This window comes from Bufo gargarizans, chromosome 2 (assembly GCF_014858855.1).
Source record: "Bufo gargarizans isolate SCDJY-AF-19 chromosome 2, ASM1485885v1, whole genome shotgun sequence".
In the NCBI taxonomy this organism is placed as follows: Eukaryota; Metazoa; Chordata; class Amphibia; order Anura; family Bufonidae; genus Bufo; species Bufo gargarizans.
The window spans coordinates 50,602,210-50,611,673 of record NC_058081.1 but is presented as its reverse complement, the minus strand read 5'-3'; positions in this window follow the sequence as shown (position 1 = coordinate 50,611,673).

The window sequence follows — 9,464 nt, the reverse complement described above, 5'->3', positions numbered from 1 at the left end:
AATGAGAGTGACAAGGGAGGGGGGGAATGAGAGTGACAAGGGGGCAGGACAAGGGAGGGGGGAAGGAAATGAGAGTGACAAGGGAGGGGGGGAGGAAATGAGGTGACAAGGGAGGGGGGGAGGAAATGAGAGTGACAAGGGGGGGGGGAGGAAATGAGAGTGACAAGGGGGAGGAAATGAGAGTGACAAGGGAGGGGGGAAATGAGAGTGACAAGGGAGGGGGGAGGAAATGAGAGTGACAAGGGGGGGGGGGGAAATGAGAGTGACAAGGGAGGGGGGAGGAAATGAGAGTGACAAGGAGGGGGGAGGAGGAAATGAGAGTGACAAGGGAGGGGGGAGGAGGAAATGAGAGTGACAAGGGGGGGGGAATGGAGTGACAAGGGGAGGGGGGGAATGAGAGTGACAAGGGAGGGGGAAGGAAATGAGAGTGACAAGGGAGGGGGGGAAATGAGAGTGACAAGGGAGGGGGGAGGAAAGAGAGTGACAAGGGAGGGGGGAGGAAATGAGAGTGACAAGGGAGGGGGGGAATGAAAGTGACAATGGGGGGAGGAAATGAGAGTGACAAGGGAGGGGGGGAGGAAATGAGAGTGACAAGGGAGGGGGGCGGAAATGAGAGTGACAATGGGAGGGGGGAATGAGAGTGACAAGGGGGGGAGGAAATGAGAGTGACAAGGGGGGGAGGAAATGAGAGTGACAAGGGAGGGGGGGAGGGAAATGAGAGTGACAAGGGGGGGGAAATGAGAGTGACAAGGGAGGGGGGGAGAAAATGAGAGTGACAAGGGGGGGAGGAAATGAGAGTAACAAGGGAGGGGGGGGAATGAGAGTGACAAGGGGGGAGGACAAGGGAGGGGGGGAGGAAATGAGAGTGACAAGGGAGGGAGGAAATGAGAGTGACAAGGGAGGGGGGAGGAAATGAGAGTGACAAGGGAGGGGGGAGGAAATGAGAGTGACAAGGGAGGGGGGGGAGGAAATGAGAGTGACAAGGGAGGGGGGAGGAAATGAGAGTGACAAGGGAGGGGGGAGGAGGAAATGAGAGTGACAAGGGAGGGGGGGAGGAAATGACAGTGACAAGGGAGGGGGGGGAATGAGAGTGACAAGGGAGGGGGAAGGAAATGAGACTGACAAGGGACGGGGGGGAAATGAGAGTGACAGGGAGGGGGGAGGAAATGAGAGTGACAAGGGAGGGGGGAGGAAATGAGAGTGACAAGGGAGGGGGGGGGAAATGAGAGTGACAAGGGAGGGGGGGGGAAATGAGAGTGACAAGGGAGGGGGGGAAGGGAAATGAACAGTGACAAGGGGGGGAGGAAATGGAGTGACAAGGGAGGGGGGGTAGGAAATGAGAGTGACAAGGGAGGGGGGGAATGAGAGTGACAAGGGGGGGAGGAAATGAGAGTGACAAGGGAGGGGGGGGAGGAAATGAGAGTGACAAGGGGGGGGAATGAGAGTGACAAGGGAGGGGGGGAGAAAATGAGAGTGACAAGGGGGGGAGGAATAAGAGTGACAAGGGAGGGGGGGAATGAGAGTGACAAGGGGGGAGGACAAGGGGGGGAGGACAAGGGAGGGGGGGAGGAAATGAGAGTGACAAGGGAGGGGGAGAGAAATGAGAGTGACAAGGGAGGGGGGAGGAAATGAGAGTGACAAGGGAGGGGGGAGGAAATGAGAGTGACAAGGGAGGGGGAGGAAATGAGAGTGAAAAGGGAGGGGGGAGGAAATGAGAGTGACAATGGAGGGGGGGGAGGAAATGAGAGTGACAAGGGAGGGGGGGGAAATGAGAGTGACAAGGGAGGGGGGAGGAAATGAGAGTGACAAGGGAGGGGGAAATGAGAGTGACAAGGGGGGAGGAAATGAGAGTGACAAGGGAGGGGGGGGAGGAAATGAGAGTGACAAGGGAGGGGGCGGAAATGAGAGTGACAAGGGAGGGGGGGAGGAAATGAGAGTGACAAGGGAGGGGGGGAGGAAATGAGAGTGACAAGGGAGGGGGGCGGAAATGAGAGTGACAAGGGAGGGGGGGGAATGAGAGTGACAAGGGGGGGGGGGGAATGAGAGTGACAAGGGAGGGGGGGGAGGAAATGAGAGTGACAAGGGAGGGGGGGGAGAAAATGAGAGTGACAAGGGGGGGGAGGAAATGAGAGTGACAAGGGAGGGGAGGAAATGAGAGTGACAAGGGGGGGAGGACAAGGGAGGGAGGGATAAAATGAGAGTGACAAGGGAGGGGGGAGGAAATGAGAGTGACAAGGGAGGGGGGGAAGGAAATGAGAGTGACAAGGGAGGGGGGGAGGAAATGAGAGTGACAAGGGAGGGGGGAGGAAATGAGAGTGACAAGGGAGGGGGGAGGAAATGAGAGTGACAAGGGAGGAGGGAGGAAATGAGAGTGACAAGGGAGGGGGGGAGAAATGAGAGTGACAAGGGAGGGGGAGAGCAGTGACAAGGGAGGGGGAGAGAGTGACAATGGGCGAGGTGAAAAAGAAAGTGACAATGGAGGGGGGGAGGAAATGAGAGTGACAAGGGAGGGGGGCGGAAATGAGAGTGACAAGGGAGGGGGGGAAATGAGAGTGACAAGGGGGGGGGAGGAAATGAGAGTGACAAGGGAGGGGGGGAGGAAATGAGAGTGACAAGGGAGGGGGGGAGGAAAATGAGAGTGACAAGGGGGGGAGGAAATGAGAGTGACAAGGGGGGAGGACAAGGGAGGGAGGAGGAAATGAGAGTGACAAGGGAGGGGGGAGGAAATGAGAGTGACAAGGGAGGGGGGGAGGAAATAAGAGTGACAAGGGGGGGGAGGAAATGAGAGTGACAAGGTAGGGGGGAGGAAATGAGAGTGACAAGGGAGGGGGGAGGAAATGAGAGTGACAAGGGAGGGGGGAAATGAGGAGTGACAAGGGGGGGAGGAAATGAGAGTGACAAGGGAGGGGGGGAGGAAATGAGAGTGACAAGGGAGGGGGGCGGAAATAAGAGTGACAAGGGAGGGGGGAGGAAATGAGAGTGACAAGGGGGGGGGGGAAATGAGAGTGACAAGGGAGGGGGGGAGGAAATGAGAGTGACATGGGAGGGGGGGATGAAATGAGAGTGACAAGGGGGGGGGAAATGAGAGTGACAAGGGAGAGGGGGAGGAAATGAGAGTGACAAGGGAGGGGGGAGGAAATGAGAGTGACATGGGAGGGGGGGAGGAAATGAGAGTGACAAGGGAGGGGGGGAGGAAATGAGAGTGACAAGGGAGGGGGGGAGGAAATGAGAGTGACAAGGGAGGGGGGAGGAAATGAGAGTGACAAGGGAGGGGGGGAGAAATGAGAGTGACAAGGGAGGGGGAGAGAGTGACAAGGGAGGGGGGAGAGAGTGACAATGGGCGAGGTGAAAAAGAGAGTGACAATGGAGGGGGATAAGAGTGACAAGGGAGGGGGGAATGAGAGTGACAAGGGGGGGAGGAAATGAGAGTGACAAGGGAGGGGGGAGGAAATGAGAGTGACATGGGAGAGGGGAGGAAATGAGAGTGACAAGGGGGGAGGAAATGAGAGTGACAAGGGAGGGGGGAGGAAATGAGAGTGACATGGGAGGGGGGGGGTGAAATGAGAGTGACAAGGGAGGGGGGAGGAAATGAGAGTGACAAGGAAGGGGGGAGGAAATGAGAGTGACAAGGGAGGGGGGGAGGAAATAAGAGTGACAAGGGGGGGGAGGAAAATGAGAGTGACAAGGTAGGGGGGAGGAAATGAGAGTGACAAGGGAGGGGGGAGGAAATGAGAGTGACAAGGGAGGGGGGAAATGAGAGTGACAAGGGGGGGAGGAAATGAGAGTGACAAGGGAGGGGGGGAGGAAATGAGAGTGACAAGGGAGGGGGGCGGAAATAAGAGTGACAAGGGAGGGGGGAGGAAATGAGAGTGACAAGGGGGGGGGGAAATGAGAGTGACAAGGGAGGGGGGGGAGGAAATGAGAGTGACATGGGAGGGGGGGATGAAATGAGAGTGACAAGGGGGGGGGAAATGAGAGTGACAAGGGAGAGGGGGAGGAAATGAGAGTGACAAGGGAGGGGGGAGGAAATGAGAGTGACATGGGAGGGGGGGAGGAAATGAGAGTGACAAGGGAGGGGGGGAGGAAATGAGAGTGACAAGGGAGGGGGGGAGGAAATGAGAGTGACAAGGGAGGGGGGAGGAAATGAGAGTGACAAGGGAGGGGGGGAGAAATGAGAGTGACAAGGGAGGGGGAGAGAGTGACAAGGGAGGGGGAGAGAGTGACAATGGGCGAGGTGAAAAAGAGAGTGACAATGGAGGGGGATAAGAGTGACAAGGGAGGGGGGAATGAGAGTGACAAGGGGGGGAGGAAATGAGAGTGACAAGGGAGGGGGGAGGAAATGAGAGTGACATGGGAGAGGGGAGGAAATGAGAGTGACAAGGGGGGAGGAAATGAGAGTGACAAGGGAGGGGGGAGGAAATGAGAGTGACATGGGAGGGGGGGGTGAAATGAGAGTGACAAGGGAGGGGGGGAGGAAATGAGAGTGACAAGGGAGGGGGGATGAAATGAGAGTGACAAGGGAGGGGGAGCGGAAATGAGAGTGACAAGGGAGGGGGGGAGGAAATGAGAGTGACAAGGGAGGGGGGGAGGAAATGAGAGTGACAAGGGAGGGGGGGATGAAATGAGAGTGACAAGGGAGGGGGGAGGAAATGAGAGTGACAAGGGAGGGGGGAGGAAATGAGAGTGACAAGGGAGGGGGGAGGAAATGAGAGTGACAAGGGAGGGGGGAGGAAATGAGAGTGACAAGGGAGGGGGGGATGAAATGAGAGTGACAAGGGAGGGGGGAGGAAATGAGAGTGACAAGGGAGGGGGGAGGAAATGAGAGTGACAAGGGAGGGGGGAGGAAATGAGAGTGACAAGGGAGGGGGGGATGAAATGAGAGTGACAAGGGAGGGGGAGGAAATGAGAGTGACAAGGGGGGGAGGAAATGAGAGTGGCAAGGGAGGGGGGGAGGAAATGAGAGTGACAAGGGAGGTGGGGAGAGAGTGACAAGGGAGGGGGAGAGAGTGACAATGGGCTAGGTGAGAAAGAGAGTGACAAGGGAGGGGGGATAAGAGTGACAAGGGAGGGGGGATAAGAGTGACAAGGGAGGGGGGAGAAGAGAGTGACAAGGGAGGGGGGAGAAGAGAGTGACAAGGGAGGGGGAGGAAATGAGAGTGACATGGGAGGGGGGGAGGAAATGAGAGTGACAAGGGGGGAGGAAATGAGAGTGACAAGGGAGGGGGGAGGAAATGAGAGTGACATGGGAGGGGGGGATGAAATGAGAGTGACAAGGGAGGGGGGAGGAAATGAGAGTGACAAGGGAGGGGGGATGAAATGAGAGTGACAAGGGAGGGGGGATGAAATGAGAGTGACAAGGGAGGGGGAGAGGAAATGAGAGTGACAAGGGAGGGGGGAGGAAATGAGAGTGACAAGGGAGGGGGGGATGAAATGAGAGTGACAAGGGAGGGGGGAGGAAATGAGAGTGACAAGGGGGGGAGGAAATGAGAGTGGCAAGGGAGGGGGGGAGGAAATGAGAGTGACAAGGGAGGTGGGGAGAGAGTGACAAGGGAGGGGGAGAGAGTGACAATGGGCGAGGTGAGAAACAGAGTGACAAGGGAGGGGGGATAAGAGTGACAAGGGAGGGGGGATAAGAGTGACAAGGGAGGGGGGATAAGAGTGACAAGGGAGGGGGGAGAAGAGAGTGACAAGGGAGGGGGGAGAAGAGAGTGACAAGGGAGGGGGGAGAAGAGAGTGACAAGGGAGGGGGGAGAAGAGAGTGACAAGGGAGGGGGGAGAAGAGAGTGACAAGGGAGGGGGGAGAAGAGAGTGACAAGGGAGGGGGGAGAAGAGAGTGACAAGGGAGGGGGGAGAAGAGAGTGACAAGGGAGGGGGAGAAGAGAGTGACAAGGGAGGGGGAGAAGAGAGTGACAAGGGAGGGGGGAGAAGAGAGTGACAAGGGAGGGGGGAGAAGAGAGTGACAAGGGAGGGGGGAGAAGAGAGTGACAAGGGAGGGGGAGAAGAGAGTGACAAGGGAGGGGGGAGAAGAGAGTGACAAGGGAGGGGGGAGAAGAGAGTGACAAGGGAGGGGGGAGAAGAGAGTGACAAGGGAGGGGGGAGAAGAGAGTGACAAGGGAGGGGGGGAGAGAGTGACAAGGGACGGAGGGGGGAGAAGAGAGTGACAAGGGACGGAGGGGGGAGAAGAGAGTGACAAGGGATGGAGGGGGGAGAAGAGAGTGACAAGGGACGGAGGGGGGAGAAGAGAGTGACAAGGGACGGAGGGGGGAGAAGAGAGTGACAAGGGACGGAGGGGGGAGAAGAGAGTGACAAGGGGGGAGAAGAGAGTGACAAGGGAGGGGGGAGAGAGTGACAAAGGAGGGAGGGGGGAGAAGAGAGTGACAAGGGAGGGGGGAGAGAGAGTGACAAGAGACTGAGGGGGGAGAAGAGAGTGACAAGGGGGGGAGAAGAGAGTGACAAGGGGGGGAGAAGAGAGTGACAAGGGGGGAGAGAGTGACATGGGACGGAGGGGGGGGAAGAGAGTGACAAAGGAGGGGGGAGAAGAGAGTGACAAGGGGGGGAGAAGAGAGGGACAAGGGATGGAGAAGAGAGTGACAAGGGGGGGAGAAGAGAGTGACAAGGGGGGAGATGAGAGTGACAAGGGGGGAGAAGAGAGTGACAAGGGGGGGAGAAGAGAGTGACAAGGGGGGAGAGAGTGACATGGGACGGAGGGGGGGGGGGGAGAGTGACAAAGGAGGGGGGAGAAGAGAGTGACAAGGGGGGGAGAAGAGAGGGACAAGGGATGGAGAAGAGAGTGACAAGGGGGGGAGAAGAGAGTGACAAGGGGGGAGATGAGAGTGACAAGGGGGGGGAGAAGAGAGTGACAAGGGACGGAGGGGGGGAGAAGAGAGTGACAAGGGGGGGGAGAGTGACAAGGGGGGGAGAAGAGAGTGACAAGGGGGGGGAGAAGAGAGTGACAAGGGACGGAGGGGGGGAGAAGAGAGTGACAAGGGGGGGGGAGAGTGACAAGGGGGGGGGGAGAAGAGAGTGACAAGGGGGGGGGGGGGGAAGAGAGTGACAAGAAAGTCCCCAGAGCCAGATCATCTTATTGTCCTGGTGGTAAGTAGACAATGCAATATGTTTATTATGTAATTGTTTAGTTATTAATACTACATTGGAAACTAATTTACCTCACATTAAGGCTCCATTCACATGTCCGCTATGTGTTTTGCGGATACACGGAGCCGCGGATCCGCAAAACACGTAAAGCGGCAATGTGCGTTCCGCATTTTGCGGATCGCACATTGCCGGCACTAATAGAATATGCCTGTTCTTGTCCCCAATTGCGGACAAGAATAGGACAATTGCGGAACAGAAGTGCGGATCCGCAATTTCGTGTCCGAGCAGCACATCATGCTGCCCCATAGGAATGAATGGGTCCGCAATTTTGTTCCGCAAAATGCAGAACGAAATTGCGGACGTGTGAATGGAGCCTAAAAGGACACTATAGTCCCAGAACCAGTACAGTTAATGTAGTGGTGCTGGTGTCTATAGCCTGTTCCTGCAGAGAACAGACCCTGTGCAGTACTGGTGGTAAAGGGGCACTATATAGTTGTTAGGAGTGGGGCACCCTCGTGTCCCCCTCCCACTGCGCCGGCACTGGGAACTCTTCTCCCCGATCCTCCTCTCAGCTGCGAATACACACACATTCAAAACTATGTTCTGCGTCTTCCCAATGTGAGAATAGCGGAAGCACCTCTAGCGGCTGTCGGGGAGACAGCTACAAGAAGCTGGATTAACCCAAAGGGAAACATAGCAGTTCTTTTAATTTAAATGCTGAGAAAGGGGTGGAACATATGTGATGTCATGATATGGGCAGATCATCTGATAAGGGGGGGAGGGGGCCCCATAGATCAGTTTCGGGAGGGGGCCCCATGGATTGTGTGTACGCCACTGCTGCCATCACATGCTGTAATAGCAGCTGGTTGGTTTCCTGTTGCTGCTTGTTAGCCTCCATGAGGGTTTTCACAACCGCCTCCATTTTGTCAGGGGACACGGGTTGTAACCTTGCCGGCTTGATATAAAACATACACCCATGCCCGGAAGAAAACGAAAACTTTTCGGCCTTCAGGCCTGCCTCACTGCGTGTGCCCGCTCCAGGCCACCAATTGTGGGGATTGGATCTGGTAGGCAGGGTAAGCGGACGCAGAACAGAGGCAAAAAACAGTTTTTAAAACAAAACTTCAGTGTTTAGTCACACACGAGGCAAAAACAAAGCGACATTTTTCAGTCTTAGTGTTAACTCACACAAAGGAAAGTCTAAAGAACAAAACAATCACCTTGTTAGCAGGTTTGTCCAGCGGACCACGGCAGGCTTTAGGGGCCTGTTTCCCGCATGCGGCTCTCAGCCCTCCACCCCGGCACCATGCCTCAGATCCCAACACAGAGACACCTTGCCGCTGAGCCCAGCTGTCTTTTAAGGACAGCTAGGTGTTGTCAAAACCCGGACCGGCACTTAAAATCCAGTCCGGTGTTTGACCCCACCTGGCTGCAAATCAGCCCAGCAGCACTCACTGGGAGCAAAATCCCTGTCCTCCCAGACCATACCCTCGCTGTGTCACAGGATCTGGAGGTGAATGGTAGAATCTGGTGAAATCTCGCAGGCTGCTCTCTGCCAGAACAGCCTGCCGGACCGCTGCTACTGTGAACATACTCTTATATAAAGTTGTCCTTCGTACCTGGGCCTACATCGAGTCAGACATAGTGTGCTCCGACTTGTGACCACCATTCTACCCAGTACAGTGCAACAAAGCCTTAAAAGGGTTTTCCGACATTTTAATACTGATGACCTATCCTCAGGATAGGTCATCAGTATCTGATCGGTGGAGGTCCGAAACCTGGGAGAGCCGTCGGGGGCGCCACGGCCTTCTCTGTGCTCATCAAGCACAGCACCGTGCATTATATAGTGGCTGTACTTGGTATTGCGCTCAGCCCCATTCACTTCTACGGGACTGAGCTGCATCTAGGCCACGTTACCGATTAACGTGTCGTCACTCAGCCTAGAAAAAGCTGTGGCACACAGGAGTGCTGCTTCCTTCTCAAACAGCTGATTAGTGGGGGTCCTGGGAGTTGGACCCCCACCGATCAGATACTGATGACCTATCCTGAGGATTAAAAACCCCTTTAAGACAACAGGGGGTATACAAGAATCACATGCATTGCATCTACAGCTCATATACGTACAGCCCAAGTATACTTGTGAGGAGGACGGCGTATTTAGGCTGTACTTTCCGATCCAGCTCGCCCAGATAATGTCCTTGGTCTTATGTCGAATAAGAAGGACCTGAAACGCGTTGTAGACCCGAGACATGATAAGAAGGCGTCACAAGTCACACACCACGAGGAAAATATTCTCTGAGAATTAATGTCTTTCACGTGATGGATTTCAGATGTATTCTTCTTATCAGAGTGTCACGTCCTATATGCGC